The sequence below is a fragment of the Cavia porcellus genome, unplaced genomic scaffold (assembly GCF_034190915.1).
Source record: "Cavia porcellus strain 051 isolate PalLab524CR breed Dunkin Hartley unplaced genomic scaffold, mCavPor4.1 scaffold_33, whole genome shotgun sequence".
NCBI classification, from domain to species: domain Eukaryota; kingdom Metazoa; phylum Chordata; class Mammalia; order Rodentia; family Caviidae; genus Cavia; species Cavia porcellus.
Window position 1 is genome coordinate 6946170 of NW_026947516.1, and position 18098 is coordinate 6964267.

General features: G+C 41.7%; 1 long non-coding RNA gene across 14 annotated transcripts in view; it reads right to left on the reverse strand.

Moving 5' to 3' along the window:
• Positions 1–18098, reverse strand: part of LOC106025929 (uncharacterized) — a 228737-nt gene that overhangs the window by 169196 nt on the left and 41443 nt on the right. Inside the window, exon 4 of one of the 14 annotated variants that reach the window (XR_010045447.1) lies at positions 3291–17162. The exons of the other annotated variants lie outside the window; for them this stretch is intronic. This is a non-coding gene — a long non-coding RNA (uncharacterized LOC106025929). The remainder of the gene's footprint in view (positions 1–3290; positions 17163–18098) is intronic. 14 annotated transcript variants of the gene reach the window in all.

Sequence of the window (18098 nt, forward strand, 5' to 3'; positions counted from 1 at the left end):
AAGAGCTCGGTTCATGTCACAGCAAGCCTGTTCAAAGTGAACTTATGCTTACAACGCTGACTGAAGTAACATAAAATATACAAAAATAAATCTTTAGCTTCTAGTTAACAAAATATCAAATCACTTTATGAAAATGTCCACAGCAAAGTCATCATATACCAAACCTAAATAACAGATAACACAAACCCTCCCTTTAAAGCAGGAAAAAAAATATATCAAGTCAATTTCAATAGTACCTGGCATTTTTATTCACTAGACAAGAGGTAAATGAATCTCACATACAAAGAACTCACCAAAACACAGCATAGTGTATTTTAGCTTGCTTTAAAACAATTCACCTATTTATGTTACTGGTTAAATGTCCATACACTTTATGGGCTATAAACAAAATATCTCTACAATCCAATCTACCCTTACCTAGTATATTGTAGCTAAATCTAGTCTAATCTGCTGTCATACAGATAAATGCTGAAGCGGGAGGGCTTTTGAAAAAGTTGAGCCAACAAGAATTAGAAATCTATTCTAAGAATCTCTTCTTAAAGCTTTTTTAGAGGTCTAATGCACTGCAGATGACGGTCTTTGGAAACCCACAGTGCAATGTAACAGGGAAGAAGCATTCATTATGAATCAACATACATGAAGGAAGAGGAGGAGAAAGGAGAGGAGGAGGAAGCAGAGGCTGGAGGAAGAGATGGAGGACGTGTAAAGAGGATGAGGGGAAAAGAGGAGGAAGGAGGAGATGGAGGAGGGAGGAGGGGAGAAGAGAAGGGAGGAGATAGAGGAGGAAGAAAGAGAGGGGGAAATGGAGATGGAGGATATCGATGGAGGAGGACATGAGAGGAGGAGGAAGGAGAGGAGGAGGAGGAAGGTGAAGGTCGATGGAAGAGGTCACAGGCAGCTGAGCTAGTTAGAAATATTCTAGGCAGTCAGACAGGGCTGGGCCCTCAAAGGAGCCAGAGCAGAAGTTCAGATACCTGCAGCCTTGGAAGAGACGACTGTCACCTGCTGTGGGCCAGATCTCAAGACAAAAGGTGAAGCAAATGCACACACATCCTAAGGATGCACAGTCCAAATACTTTTCTACTACCCTGAGGAAGTTAGGAGTCAGCATCCTGCCCCCTACAGGAGGAGTCACCACTGTTAAGCATGCCCAATTGCTTGCTATGTGACTCACTCCCCCGTTTGCTCATTTAATCAATTTTACCTGAGCAAATAATTTTATTGGTTGACCACAGTTCTGTCCAGTCTCATGCCCACCTTGCAAATTTCTATTTTTCTTCACCTTTGACCCATCTAACCTCATGATTTTACTCTATGAAAGTCCCTAGAAAAGACAGAGTCTGGGGCAACCTGCTCAGGACCCCTTCTGTCTCTGTCTCTCTCAGACAAAAGCTTTCTTTCTCTCAATAAATGTTCTGCTCTTAACCTCCGTTATTCCTAAAATTCATACTTTGATTTTGCAGAACACAAACTCATATTAAACATAGTAGGTTGGGAGTTTCATTACCTTATAACAGGAAGAGGGAAAAGATGGAGGAGGAGATGGAGAAGATGGAGGAGGAGGACATGGAGATGGAGAAAATGGAGGAGATGGAGACGGAGGAGGAGAAAATAAGAGAAGAGATGGAGATGGAGGAGAAGGAGGAGGAAGAGGAGGGAGATGAAAGAGGAGAAAATAAAGATAGAAGAGATGGAGATGGAGGAGGAGGAGATGGAGGAGGAGAAAATAAAGATAGAAGAGATGGAGATGGAGGAGATGGAAGAGGAGAAAATAGAGACAGAAGAGATGGAGATGGAGGAGGAGGAGAAAATAGAGATAGAAGAGATGGAGATGGAGGAGAAGGAGATGGAGGAAGAAGAGGGAGATGAAAGAGGGGTAGGAGATGGAGGAGGAGCAAATAGAGATAGAAGAGAAGGAGATGGAGGAGGAGAAAATACAGATAGAAGAGATGGAGATGGAGGAGGAGATTGAGGAAGAGAAGGGAGATGGAGGAGGAGGAAAGAGGGGTAGGAGATGGAGGAGGAGGAGATGGAGGAGAAGATGGAGGAGGAGGAGATGGAGATGGAGAAAGTGTAGGAGGAGGAGATGGAGAAAATGGAGGAGGAGGAGATGGAGATGGAGAAAGAGGAGGGAGATGGAGGAAGAGGAAAGAGAAGGAGAGGAGATGGAGGAGGGGGGAGATGGTGAAGGGAGGAAGAAATAGAGGAGGGAGGAGGGGAGGGGTAGAGGAGAGAGTAGGAGGAAGGAGGGAGGGAGGAAGAAACAGACAAACAGTACAGAGAAAGCAAAGCTGAATGCAGCCCAGTGCAAACCTGCAGCACACAGCCTGCAAGCGGGCCGTTAGCATTATTCTGGGCTGATCTGAATGCCTGGCCTTCTGGCCCAGCATTCCACGATGTGGCTCATGCCGCTGTGAAGCCCCAGCCACCCCAAAGCACCCACCTCTAAGCCACAGTTCTCGGAGAGCAGCCTCCAAGGGCAACATGGGGGCACAGTGGGGTCCACCCCCTCCCCATCACCTGTGTCTGGGGTCATCTCAATTCCAGGTCACCTGAGGCTTCTTCTCTGGCGGACTCTGCAGAAAAGCCCAGGGGACATTGCATAGACTCTTCTACTTCCCCAGCCCAGCTACTGTCTCAGCCAGGGATCAGGGGTTACTGAGGAAAGGGCCCAGGTCCTCATCCCTGGGGGGTCTGGGTCCAGCCACTGTTTGAAACCCAGGACGGCTGTGCCTGCTCATTTGGGTCACAGGCAATCACTCCTCTCAGTCCCCCAACACTGTGGGCTGGCCCATATCTCTGCTGAGTAAGCCTGAGGTGGTGATGCTGCAAAAACCCTGAAACGCAGGGGCCGCAGTGTGGCTTCTTCTGAACAGGTTTCCTGCTTGTCTCCTGCCCAGTTGGCGCTGTCCTTAGAGACCCAAGCTCTAACCCTGGAGAGTGCAGAGCTGCAAAGACAGGAAACACAGCAGCCCCTGTGGGGGGCTGGGGTAGCGAGGGGGCTTCCTACTGCTGGTTTTGGGTGGGGATGCTGCAGTCATCTCTTTTGAGTTATGCATTTAACGTCTGAAATGAAAAGGAGGTAGCACCCCATCTTCCGAGGTGATCTGACTACCACCTGACCCATCAGTCAGCCAGTCAGTCACTGCCCTGCTCCTCTGATATCCATGCATAGCCCAGTTTCTCTCTCAGGTGTGAGCAGTTTGCAGATTCTTTATTTCTGAGATACACAGATTTCTCAGATTCCTCTCTTGGGGGTCAGGGGTACAGCTCAGCGGCACAGTGCCTACCTGGCAAGAGCAAGGTCATGAGTTTGATGGCCAGTCCTGTCTTGATTGTTTTCACTCTCTCTTGGCTCAGCAGGTTCACACAGCCATGCACACTTCCCAACCCAGAGGCTGCCCTTGACCCGTGATTGCTGTGTGGCAGTCCCCCAGCCGGTGCCTTTGTCCTGAACAGCAAGGGAGAACATCTTCAAGGCTGCTGCAGTCTCTGGGTAATGCCCTTTACGACAGAGAACCTTGTATTCAGAGAGACAGAAATGTCACCTGTGATTTTCATCCTGGCTAACTGCTGCTTAAGACTGCACAATTCACGCATCACATTTGCATGTAACTAAAGACGTAGCACCACCTGTTCATTAGCGCTATCCGTGTGGCCATCGTAAAAAATTAATATGGAACTAGTGTGAGAAAAAAGGTTCTGAAGGCATTTTCTAGCAGAGGCATATGAATGCTTTTAAATAAAAAATGGTCACAGGCTTCATAGTATCCATTGCCTGTGTTTTGTTTTTGTGGGGGTTTTTTTGTTTGTTTTTCTCTCTGATGGTTTGCAAAGGTTCTAAAGCCTTTTAACAAACTGGAAATACCAATTCGCTTCCCCTGAGGCAAAAAATAGAGACATGTACATAGAGCGCTTGGACGCCATGACCTTCTGGAAGGTCAACTACAGATTCTGAAGAGTCCATGGGTCCCAGAATTTGATAACCAAGGTGAAACAGAACATGCACTGGACTGGAAGTCAGAGGAGCTGGTAACAGTCCTCCTCCTACCATCTGCTGATGTTGTGGCAACTCTCTCATGTGCTGCTTTGTCAGCTGCAGTACAGGAATATTACAGAGTTATAGAGTTTAAACACACAGCAGAGGTAAAAACAAAATGGAAAACCAGTGGACAAAACTAGGTGCTTGCTTTTTTTTTCCACTTACTATATATGTATATAGTAATATACATATATAGTAACTATATACATACATACACACACAGAATTTTTTATCTTGTATTTGACAATTTGAGTTTCTGCCAGGGCTGCCTTTCATTACACTTTCTAAGCTTATGGAACAAGACCAAGCAAACTTCAAAGCAGCTGACCCTTTCTCTGCAAACGAAGGACATATTTGCTTTTCAGAACTTTTGTTTCCAGTATGTTTGGGTAATAGTCCCATGATATTTAGGCACCTGGGTACTTAAGAATATAACCAGTGTGACTGTTTGCATAAGTTGGAGTGGGTTATTTCATGGGCTATGCATGCCTAAAGTAATGTGATAGAAACTGTAAAGAGGCGAAAGTTGCAGGAGAAAACCTAAAATGATTTCCACGATTAGTCTTTGGTAGGACTGAGGTGCCTATAGATTAATTTATTTTGTCTTCTGGAGACACCATTAGCATTACCATAAGAATGGCAAGAACAAAAGAATTAGTCATCAACATAAACCGGGGGATGACATAACATTATCCAAGACAACCAGAACAATGTTAACTTACATAAGTGTTAACTCACCAACAGTCAAGCAATATTTAGCATATCATTGAATTTATAGTAAGATCAGCTGTTATGAATAGCCAAGAACTCAAGAAATATATATTTTTGAGACAGGGTTTCACTGCGCAGTTCAGGCTGCCCTTGAACTCACAGAGATCCTCCTCCCTCTGCCGCCTGAGTGATCGAACTACAGTCATGAGCCACCACGGCTGGCCAAGGTGCCTATTTGAAATGCTAGAGTTTCCTCTGGTATCTACGGCTTAGCTGGGATAATAAATGAACATGTATTTTTACACATCTACTAGATTTAAAATATCGTATCAGACATACCACAAGGATACATGAAAGAATTACATACATACTGGTACTCATCAATCCTGCTTTGAGCCTTTGCCCAGATATGCCTTAGGTACCCTAAATCTCCACCAATGCATGAAGGATGAGCTAGGGCAAAATGGAGGCCTCCCACCTTGGTATGTGCAGGTACTCTGGCTGGTGCTTAGGACAGAGGATGGAGCTGCAAGCGGGAACTTAAGTCTATGTGGAAGGGCTTGCTCATTTACAGCATAGAGACAATGATAAAGGATGCAGAAAGGATGGTAGCTAGTCTTCTGCTGTACTGCTTTAAGATTGTTGATGGGGTCTTAAGCTTACGGTGGTGAAAACAGCTGTCTTTAGTACAGCGGAGAGGGGATTCCAACTCTGCGTGGTCTGTGGTCTTTCTCTAGTCTCCATGGTACTAAGATGCCTTCACATAACTACTCCCCTGACCTGAAGGCAACAGGATTGCTCACAGAATTGTTGCGGAGATTCTGAAAGCTTTACAAGAACATGTAGCAAAAGGGAAACAGATGTTTTCACATTAATGTCTCAGATACGAGACTGGTTTGGACGCTGTAGTACGAAGTTATAGAGGCTTCTCCTGTCGATCTGATGGCTAGAGCCTGCTTACGAGCAACAGTCACTCTCACACAAGTCCCGGCGCTGGAGATACACATTTAGCATCCCTCGTATTAAGCTTCTCATGCATATATGTGGTTTCTATCATAACCACAAATGTGATGTGTGTTACATAACTGTTTCAATCACCATCATTTTGGTGAGTGACCTGTCCATCACATGCTTTCAACAGAAGTCACGGGGTAAGGTCTGAGAGGGCAGGTGGCTCTTTCCTGAAAATTGTCTAGAGGACTAGAGTTTTGAGAGGGTGGGTGGACAGAGTATGCTATGATGGCAAAGAAGAAGACAGCCCACAGGTGAGACATTTAAAATAATTCCTTATGCAAAAAAGAGACCTGAACATAATAAAAAGGGTGAAGGAGAAATCAGAAAAGAGCACTGTAAGTCTGCATCACAGTCAATTTCACATGCATATTTAATTATATCAATATATTATAGGAGTCTATTTATCACGTCAACACCTGAGCAGCTACACTGACTACAACGCAAGAGACAGCTCCAAGATCTCCACATTTATCTCTTAATGTAATGTCATTGAACTCTCTAACGACCAAAGCAAAACTGTGCTTCATCTCTTCTCACTCACTAACATATGGCATGCACTAGCACCTTATCTTTAATATCTCTAGTATGATTTCTGTAAAAGTACAAATGTGTTAGTTGCAGGAAAAACCCCAGGAATGATTTAATATCCATTGAGTGGAAGGAAGAGAAGCATCTCTGTCTCCTTGCTGTAAACTAGGAACAAATCTCAAATATTTTCTATAAAAACACATTGTGTGGAAGAGCCAGGATCATAAAGTCCATGCTTTCCTCCATAAAATACTGCTTCCAATCACATTTTGGGAGAACGGATAATATATTTAATAATTTGCAGTCAACTGAGTCCTGGGTCCTAGCATTTAAATAAATTATAATTTAGAAAATAGTATCTTAGACAAAAGACGACTGTCTAAATGTTTTTTAAATCTCCATAAATCTTTCTGTGAAAATAGAGACTGCAGTGAAAAATAAATGGACAGTATTGGTTCCCCACTGCTGATGTACCAAAAACTTGGGACTTAAAACAAACCAGATTGACTGTCTTAAAAATTCTTAGAGATCCAAAATAATCTTACAGTACTAAAGCCAAAGTGTTGATAAGGCCAGGAGACTCCAAGGGTGTGCTTTTGATTCTTAATTTCTTGGAGGCATTATAATTTTATCAGAACTCATCTTGATCCTTTCACTGTTCATTCATCTTTGCAAAATGGATATTCAAATAATCCACTGAAGATAATGTCATCTTTTGATGAAATACACAGCAACAGAATGGAACAGTACTACAAATCATTGGAATGGTTTTCTGAAACAAAATGGATTAGTAAATAGCAATAATAATCTCTCTACCAACAGCTGAATAAAGTCAGTCCAATCTGCCCCCTCTGCACTGATTTGAATGTGTCCTCTCAAATTTATGTTATTCTTCAAAATCATGTTCATGGGGGCTGGGCATATACCTCAGCAGTACAGCACCTGCTTGGCAAGTGCAAGGTCCTGAGTTCGATTCCCAGTAGCAAAAAAGTAAAACATAATAATGCTATTCAAAGGTGGGACTTTTGCCAGGTGGTGGTTTTCAAGAGTCTGACCTCACGAGTGGATTAAGCCACTCATGGATTAACATATCAATGGGTTGTTGTGGGTCTCGGTCTGTTATAAAAGTGAGCTCACTCTGATGCTGGCTTCATGGCCCATGTCACATTGGCCACCACCTTATGAGGCAGTAAGGTGGCCCTCACCGAATACAGTGGCCAGAACCATGATCACAGACTTCTACAGCAACAGTTCTAGAACAGTCAGCTAAATCACCCTCTTTTTTAACAACTACCCATACACAGGTATTACATTATAGCAACAGAAAACAGACTAAGGCAATCTCACATGATGCCATCTGGTGACCTGTAGGAATTGAGCACTAGAAGTCCCTGAAGGGTACATGTTCTAGGGTAAAAGGCTTTGGATTTGAGCTCTATTCCACATACACATGTGGCATCATGCCTTTTAAGCTCAGATATGACAATCACCTAGAGCATGCACAACATACTTTGTTATAACAATGGCGCCAGAACTCAATTAGGATGGGAGCTACCCAACTCCAGAAAACTCAGCCCACTGAGCTCAGTGAGAGCAAAACTAATGAATGAGACAGTGTGGATGCAGGGACTGCCAGAGAGAGTTCCATCTTTAGGTGAGCTTGGAGATCTTGCCAGATGTTCAAGTGCACTTCTGTCTTACTCCTTAGCCAGCCACACCAACTGATGACAGCAGGCTTTCCCTCCATCTCCGTTTCTCATTCTCTTGTCAAGTTCAAGTCTTCCCACCCAGAAGGCCAAGCCATCACGAGCAGGGGAGCCTTCAGGTCTTGATGATAACTCAATTACTCCACCTCAACTGAAAAACGATGGTGCACAGGTGTCTGTGGTAGTTACTGTGTGGTAGGGTGTTTCCCTCTGTGCTGCTTTAACACAATAAACCAATAACACTCAATAAACAATAGGAATGTGTTATGGTTGATATAATGTGTCCACTTGAGATGTTTAACTAAGAGACTGGGCAGAGAGCCAGGGTTCTTTGTAAATATCCTCCTCCTGGGCAAGAGGAGGGCACAAGATTTTCTGAGTGTTACACCCACCCTGGAGGAGGAGTGGCCTGGGTACAATATAAGGTAGGAAAAGAGGCTTGCCATTCCCTGCTGTTGCACTTGTTGCTTTTGCTGGCTGCTGCCCCTGTGCCAGGCCAACCTGCCTTGGAGACTGCTGATCATGGACTGAAACCTCCACAAACAGTAAGCCAGATAAACCTTTCCTTTCCTAATTTTGGGTGTCACATGTTTTGTCTCAGCAATGAGAGCAAAGCAACTGAGGAATAATATATTTCTCATACAGAACCAAAGATTAAGGCTAGAGCAGATCCAGTATGTACTGAAGGATGCTGTTGGCTCTAATGTGGTGTCTTCTTGCTGTGGCTCACATAGAGGAAGGCAAATAGAAAAAGAGTTACACCAGGGGTTAGGGGTATGGCTCAATGCCCTAGCACCTGACAGGCAAGCGCAAGGTCCTCAGTTCAACTCCTGGTTCCAACAAAACAAAAAAAAAAAATAAAAAAAATAAGAAAAGGAGCAATACCAGTACCCTTTTATAAGGCCCCTAACTTCCTCATGAAGGAGCATACTTCATGACCTATTCATCTCCTAAGGGTACCTCCAAATATTAACCACTCTGAGTTATAGCTTCTAATACATAAATGTTGGAGGGATATGTATCTTCAAACCATAGCAAGTGGTACACCACTTTGCAAGATGTTATGGTTTGTGCTTGGATGCCCCCCCCCCAAGCCTCATGCAGTTATAGAGGTGGCTGAGTCTAGCATTTCTGATTGGTTCATTGTCTAGGGCTAGGATTGGTGGTGTGAGTACTGCACCACCCATGGGTGGGGAGCTGGCATACAATTTGAAGGAGGGAAGAAGGTATACTTCCTCTTTTTCCAATTTTTGTTGTTACCTGTAGCCGCGGTGAACAACTGCCCCTCAGCACCTCTGCTTGGAGGCTGCTTTGGAACTAGTTGAGTGTGGACTGAAACATCCAAAAATTGTAAGCAAAATACATCTTTTCTTCCTTCATTTTGGGCATCAGGTGTTTTTGTCTCAGCAATGAGATAAAAGTAACCAAGACACCAGAGTAGGAAAACTGTTAAGAATAAGTGGTTCCCCAAATTCCTTGTTATTCATCCTGAGTTAGTGAACTTCCAAAAATTCCCTAGATACCTTGATTATCCAGAAAAGCTCAGTAAGGACAGTATAGTCTTTAATGGTATTTGTAGCACAACAGACCTCTGAATGAAAGGCTCACAAAAGCTTTTCTCCCTTTTGCAATATCTTCTATATTTGGGACAAAGAAAAATATTTTAAAATAAAACATAGGCCTCCTGCAGTCTTCTGTTGTGTTGGTTACTGACCTTCACTCAAATTCTCCCGTCAACACTCATCCTTGGAGAAATGGGAATGCTGTTAGCGAAAGGAAGGTCTGCTTTTATAGTCTCTCATTGTTGTACCTAAAGAGTGCATTAGTGAGCTGATTCACCACTGAGTGCAGTCTGGGAAATCTCTTCTCTTGTTTTGGTCATGTATTTCTATTTGGAGTTCAAACAAAATTAACTGCATTGTCTTCCGCCTTGTCACTGTTGAAGCCACTGGATGTCTCTGTAATAATTCTCATTATATCTGTGTTACATGAAAGGTTGGACTTGTCTCACAGTATGTATGACTTCTATGTGGAGGTGGAGCTATCAGAAATATTTTCATATGCTTGCTTTGCAGTTTCAGGAAGTTACCTTTACACAACCGCAGTGGAGTTTATGAATCTCTTTGGACTTGTTGCAGGTACACACTTTGAAACAATGGGTTGGTTTTCTTCTCCTACAGTATTAGTCTGCTTGCCAATACTGTAATGAAATGCCAGAGACCTGTTGACTTTATAAAGAATAGAGCTCACAGCTCACAGCTTTTGGAAGATGAAAGTCCATCTATCATGTATCATGGCTCAGGATGTGGAGGCTTTTTTTAGTTAGACAATTTTTTAGTATAAGATAGTTGTTTTTCCCAACTTTCAAGTGTTTACCAAAAGACATTCAAGACAAATACATGAGTATCATGTGACCCAATTTCCCTGTTGGTCAACTTGCCACTGCTGAGACAATGCATTTGAAATAGACTTACAAGGAGGACAGATTTATTTGACCTCATGGTTTCAGAGGCTGCAGTCCATGGATTCTGGTTCTATTACTCTGGGAATGTGGAGAGGCAGAACATCACGGGGGTGGGGCCATAATATAGCTCCTCCCCTCATGGCAGCTGGTGCTGGGTTCCAATACTCCTTTCAAGGGTATGCATCAGTGAGCTAGGTTCCTCCCACAAGCAGGCACCTCTTAAAGTTTCTTCTGCTCAGTAGTGCCACAGACTAGTAATTAAGCCTTCTTTGTCTTGCTCTGAGGGACACTTAATAACTAAACTCTAACTGCTACACAATTGGCTATCATTTTATTCTTCAGAAAACATTTACAAGACAGAGGCAATGTGTGCATTGGTGATTCTGGGTTGGTGGTGGTGTTGTTCTGTCTATTTGTTCCTGGAGACCAAACCCAAGGCCTTACATTTTTTTTTCTTGGAGTATCTTGATAAATTCCCCAGGCTGAGGCTGAACTTGTGATCCTCTTTTGACAGCCACCTAGAATGCTAGGATTACAAGTGTGCTCAACACGTCCAGCTTGGGTGGGTGAAGGATGGTGGTTATCACACTACCATCTCTCTTCGTCAGTGTTCACACCATCACAAGTTTTCTCCCAAGCACACCAAAATATGTAAACCCAACAAATGCAGAATTATTTCCTATGCCCCATGAGTTAATGCTGAAAAAGACTTTTCACAGATTTACTGGCAGTATAACTTCCATTCATTATTTATACCAAAAAGGTATAAATAAAGATTACAAATCACTTTCAAAGAAAACTACAGACAGCATCTATAAGTGATGTTTTGCACTAGATAGACAGAGATGGACTGATCCTATTTGTTGCATTTCTCCAGCAACCAGAGGTCAAGGGGCATATAATTCATCAGTTACACTAAATGGCCTTTGGAAGTTATCTGAGTAATTTTGGCTTTCTCTCTCCATAAAAACCCATGTGCATCAGCCAAGTAACAATAACAAAAATCATCTAACCTGCTGATGTAGCTTTCTTACTGACATGAGAGCAGTGTGACAGTTTTTAATGTACTGGAATGTCTACACTTCTCTTAATGTGCACTGGAGGTTTTATGAGAAGAAATTTGCATACAGTATGCACAGAGCAAGATTATCATTCAGATGTGAAGGAATAAACAGTGAACATATTCCAGAACTCAGCATTCTCAAAAAACCCTTGGCAATGATTTCCTGGGGTTGCTGTAACAAAGTACCACACACTGTATGACTTAAATGACAGAAATTACTTTATTTTATTTTATTTTATTTTATTTTATTTTATTTTATTAGGGCATTGGAAACTTAAGATCACGGTGGAGTAAGGGTGACTTTCTCTGTCTTCATGTTTGAATGACATACCTACTCTACCTGTGTCCAAATTTCTTCTTCTCAAAAGACACCAGTCATGCTGGCTTCTGCACACTCCAGTGATTTAATTTTAACTCAGTCATCTTTTTAAAGCTGCTATCTCCAAATACACACAAATTCTGATGGACAGGAAATTGGTATTTCGATGCAACATACTAATTTCTGGGAGGTTACAATTCACTCTCTAGTAATGTCTGAGTTAAAACAGATAGATGATAGGGAGAAAAACATATGCATGTGCACATGGATGTATTTATTTTAAGAAACTATATAGCCTTTATATGTAATGGTTGGGCCATTTGATTTTCTACTTGAGGTAATGGAAGGAAGAAAAATTTTCATGCTCCTACCATCATCAGAGTAGAGAATGTGCTTCACACATTTCATGGAATGCAACACAATGATCTCAGTAAGCTTTCTTCTTAACATTCAATCCATTCAGTGCAAATTCACACTGGGGTTCAAGAAAAGTAATCACATTTTCCTTAAGCATTTTCTAAAGTGTCCACACTCTGGGAACATGAAATGCTGTGATGGCCTGCCCGGGGGGTCCACCTGACCATAGTCTTCTCTGTCTTAGTGCCACAGGTCTAGGATCTTTATGGCTGAGGGATGAATTTATTTCCAGGAAAGGGCTATCTTGGGGGGGTGGGGGTCCCAATCAGGTGGGGTCTCTGCCTTTCCTAGAATCCAGGTGATCATGGGTCCAGGACAGTGGCTGGAGGCTTCTGTAACTGAAAGACCCTCTTGTCTTGGTGTCCTAACACTTGAAAGGGATGGCATTGATATAGGGGAATGAAACTTCTGACCTACTATGTCCGGTACAAGTTCATGTTCTCTAAAATTGAAGAATGAATTTTAGGAACAACCAAGGTTAACAGTAGAATATATTTATTGAGAGAAATAAAGCTTCTGTCTGAGAAAGACACAAGGGGTCCAGACAGGTTACCAAGGACTCTGTCTTTTCAAGAGACTTTTATAGAGTAAAATCATGAAGTTAAATGAGTCAAATATAAGAAAAACTGGGAATTTGCAAGGTGGGCATAAGGCGGGACAGAAGTGTGGTCAACCAATAAGATCAACTGCTCAGGTAAAATTGACTAAATTAGGAGCAAATAAGGGAGTGAGCCACATTGTAAGCGGGCATGTTTAACAACAGGGACTCTTCCTGTAGGGAGAAGACTCCTGACTGTCTCAGGGTAACAGAGAACTATCTGGACTGTGGATACTTAGGATGTGGTTGTATTTGCTTTGCATTTTGTCTTGAGATCTGGCCCATAGCAGGAGGTGATTGTCTCTTCCAAGGCTGCAAGTTATCTGAACTTCTGCTCTGGCTCCTCTGAGGGCCCTGCCCTGTCTGACTGCCTGTAATATTTCTAATTAGCTCAACTGCCTGTGACAGAATCACACAACTTCCCAGCTAACTGACTCTATCTGGCCAGCTCCCAGGCAGAGCCTACATGTTCAACAGGCCCTATGCAGAGCCACAAAGAGACTTGAACCACAATTTATAGTAAGAAATACTGCATATAGAGAGTCTCATAGACCAATTCAGGAATGAAGTTATCAACGACCTGAAGCTAGAAGTATGCAGAATAGTTAGAGAAATGCTAAGCACCACCCAGGAAAAAACAGATGGTGGAATGGAAGAACAGAAAAAGAGGGGAGAATTGTTTGATGGAGAAAACAGAGAAAGCATAGAGTACGTGAAGCAGGTTCAAAGGGACTATCAAGAAATTAAGAAGTCTATCCAAGACTGGCATAACAGCTTGAAAGAAACTAAGGATAGACTATCTGAAATGGAGGGCAGACTTGTAATATGGGAAAATGAAATGAAAAACTTCTTAAAAATAACAAAGAAACAAACAGCAATAATACAAAGACAAGAAGATGATAAGAGGAGCCATAACTTAAGGATTAAGAACATAAAAGAAGAAGTAGGGACACAAACAAGTGAACTACAAAAACTACTTACAGAAATAATCCAGGAGAATTTTCCTAATTTAGCAAAAGGTAAAGATACTCAGATGTATGAGGCATACAGGACCCCAGCTACCTACAACCCTAACAGAGAAACACCCAGGCATATAATAATAAAAATTCCAGAAATTCAATACAAGACAGAATATTAAAAGCTGTCAGAGACAAGAAACAGACCACTTACAAGGGAACACCCATCAGAATTACAGCAGAATTCTCTGCACAAACCATCAAATCACGAAGAGCATGGGGGGAAATAATTCAAGCTTTGAAAGATAATAATCTCCAGCCAAGATTGAGATATCCTGCACAACTGTCCCTGGAAATTGATGGAAAAACAAGCTGCTTCCAGGATAAAGAGGAACTGGGGGAATTTGCAACCACCAATTCAACCCTACAGAAGGTATTGCAGGATATTCTAAAAAAAGAAAAATACAAAGAACCCAGAAATAGTGGCGGGGAGGCCACAACGAATGGAGCAGAGAACAAAATGAAGAAGACAAACTGACAGCTACTGACAGAAAAAGAGCTCAACAGAAATGAGACAGAGAAGATTGGATGATAGGAACAGCTATTTTGGAGAAAATGACATCTTAATAAGTAATACTGATTTAGTATCATCTTGTTTTGAAGTCTCATCTAGCTTTTGTTCTTCTGTCTCCAATGGTCTAAACAGGTTGTATCTTATTGGATTTTATTATGTATGATAGTATAAGCAAAAACCCTTTAAAGACAAGGAGATTATACAGAAACCATTGTTCATTTTCTGTTAGTCGATTCTAAATACTCTGTAATGCTGTCATTCTCTTAAATGGTTTTACATTGTTTTGATATACTTAATGCTACAGTATACGAAGTTGTACTCAAGGACTTCAAGGAAAGAGTCAATATGGTAACTACTTTTGGGTCGGAATTATCTGGTGGTGAAACACTATTCTGCTTAAATGGTTATGTTTTGATCTGTGCTGTTTCGCTGTTATGCCCTCTTTTTTCTCAATCTCCACTCCATTATTTACTTTTTTATTTTTATCCGTTTAATTAAAGGGAAAAAATAGCAGGATATAATATAGTAACCCACTTTGACTTTCTATTATCTCGATTTGAAGCCCTGTATTACTCTCACCATCTTGTTTTTGACTGATGTTCCCCTATTCTGTTTTGCTGGATAGTATCAGGTTCGAAAGCTTAGGCATCAGCTGTGAAGATAATGAGATTCATTATAACGCCCATTCTCATTGACTTTTATCTACTTTTGAACACCTACAATGTCTCCAATGGTTTGGTTTTGTCGGTTTTGTTCTTTACTGTTTTGTTCAATTGTATTATAACTAATGATATAGGCAATTCTATTAGAGATAGCGGGAGGCATTATGGTAACCATTGTTGATCACCTTGTATTATGTTTTTATATTATCTATTATGTCCACACTTTTGACTTGACCGATTCTGTTCTGTTATGTCTCATTTGGTTTTACTCTCTTCCAAAAAAGCAATAAGAACCGTGGGAGCGATGAAACCCAAAATGTGTAATAGTCATTGTACAAAAGAGAGGAAAAGAAAGTGCTCTAAACTACATAACTGCATGTATATTTAAGTGTATAAGATAGAAAATGATATCACAGAGTTTTATTGGATCATTGAACAGAACTGTTTGCAGTATCGTTGTTGGAATGTCCACTCTACAAGCTTTAATTTTGTGACTTGATCAATTATTTCTAAGATGGCAATATGTAATCCATTAACTAGTGATTTCCTACTGTTCATTTGTTTCTTCTGTAAATCTGTATAACTTGTACCCTTTCACTGTTTTTTTTTCTTTTCTCCTTAAATAAAAAAAAAATTTTAACTGCAAAAAAAAAAAAAAAAAGAAAGAAAGACTGCAAAATACAGACCAAGCTTTGTTTTAGTTACCTATTTGCCAACTACAGGCCCAAGAGAAGAGTTATAATTCACAGCAAAAAGAGCTCTAAAATACCTGATGGCCCCAGAAGTAAACACAAATCACGTTTTTATCAATAGCAAATAAGGCCCAGGATGCTACTGCTTTGTCATCCCTATTGATACAGGGGAATGAAACCCTCCACCTACTAGCTGTCCAGTACAAGTTCATGTTCTGTAAAATCGAAGAATGAACTTTAAGAATAGAGATTAAAGCAGAATACATTTATTGAGAGAAAGAAAGCTTCTGTCTGAGAGAGACAGAAGGGATCCTGAGTGGGTTGCCAAAGACTCGGTCTTTTCTAAGAACTTTTACAGAGCAAAACCACAAGGTGAGGCAGGGTTCCAAATGGGGAAAACATGTGAACTCATAAGGTGGGCATCAGGTGGGACAGAGGTATGGTCAATCAGTAAGATTAACTGTTCAGGTAAAATTGATTTAATTGGGGACAAATGAGGAAGCAAGTCCTGTAACAAGTGGGCATGAATATAGAGCAGTGACTCTTCATATAGGGAGCTAGGATGGTGACTCCTGGCTTCCTCAAGGTGATCCATACATATTTAGAATATCAATTCCTGGTGCTTATCCTTAGGAAGTATGTGGGTGCATCTGATTTATCTCATCTTGAGGCCTGGCCCATAGGAAATATCTGTCTCTTCCAAGATTGCAAGGTATCAGGTCTTCTGTACTGGCTCATTCCACTGCACAGCTGTCTGACTGCTTGCAATCTTTCTAACTAAGTCAGCTGCCTGTAGAACTACGATGACCTTGGACTATGTCATGATTCCTTTTTCCTCCTCACCTCTCTCCTCTGCCGCCTCCTCCCCTTCTTCCTCCCTTTCTCCCTCCCCCTCCATTCTTCTGTTACTGAGCAGGATCTGATGAGGTTCCCTAAACTGGAGATCAGAAAACTCATCTCACCCTACTCTTGGGGGTGACTGTTGGCTCACCTGACTTTATCAAGAAAAAGAATCCTCTAGAAAAAGAATCTTCAAGCTATCTGAAAAAAGGATAAAGAAGCTTACTAGCTTACTACAACTAAAAAGGATACATAGATTCAGAGAGTCCACAGGGGGGCCCCTAAGGGCAGTGTCTAATAGTCTGGAACTGATTTCATGTTGTCAGAGGCAGAAATCTGTGGAATCTGTGAAGCTCTACAACTTGAATTCTTCAATTCACAGGTGAAATTGTGGGCCCATTCACAGGGGAAAGGCCCACTTTACAAAAGAAAGGGGATGTGTCATGTGATAGTGGAAAGGAAATGGCCCAACCCAAAGGTATAGTGAGGAGCAGAGTGGCAGGAACCCCTCATTTACCGGCTTGTTGCCTCTTTCAGACTAGGAGCATTTTTTTTTTTTCTTTTGAGTGAAGTTCCCTGGATGAGAAAAAAGCATCATAACCTAGAGTAACTAAAATTTTTCTTAAAAGTACAATTTTAAAATTACGATTTTCATTGTCTCATCTTTACCTATCTTTGTTCCCATCTTTACCACACTTCTTGCCCTTTCTCCTCCTCTTCTTCCATTAAACTAAAGAATGTACAAACTATCCTGAAAGCCAAATCCAGGCTCCTCTTCCTCCTCTTCTTTTCTCTCTCTTTTTTTAATGGTCCAAGAACTAAGAATGGCTTTTATCTTCTCTAATGGTCATGGCCAAGGACGTGGGGGACAAAATCAAAAAAAAGATTTTGTTACTTATGGGTTTTATTTAAATTCAAATTTCAGAGTCTAAAAAAATCACAACTTTTTGAGAATGCAGTCACAGTCACCAGCCTGTACACGGCCTATGCAGTTTTTCCAGCAGGAGGCAGAGCTTTTGTTTGCAGAGCCTGAAATATTTAGGCTCTGACCCATTAGGCAAAAGGTTTGCCATCTCTGCTAAAGGGCTACCCTCCGTCCTGTCCACCAGAGGACTTCAGTAAGCCAGGCCATGGGGCAGCTGCCTTGCCTCTGGATAGGTGAAGCTAGCTGTCATCCCCTCTCTCTCTGATAAAGCCTGACTTCAGCATTCCCTGGTTCATCTCAGGTTCTCATATAATGAACAGTGGGCTCCGGAAGCCCAGAAAAATATCTCCTTATTCCTTTTCTCCTTTTCTCTTTAGAAATCATTAGCAGCATCTACAAAACAGATGACTCTAGTTTTCTGGGGTTCGGGGCACAAGAGCCAACAAGGACTGCACAGGAATAGGTTTTAAAAATATCCTCTTGAGCCAGGGATTTAGCTCAGCGGCATAAGTGCTTGCCTGGCAAGCACTAGGTCATGAGTTCGATACCCAGTACAAAAAAAAAAATCCTCTTGAGCACAAATACAC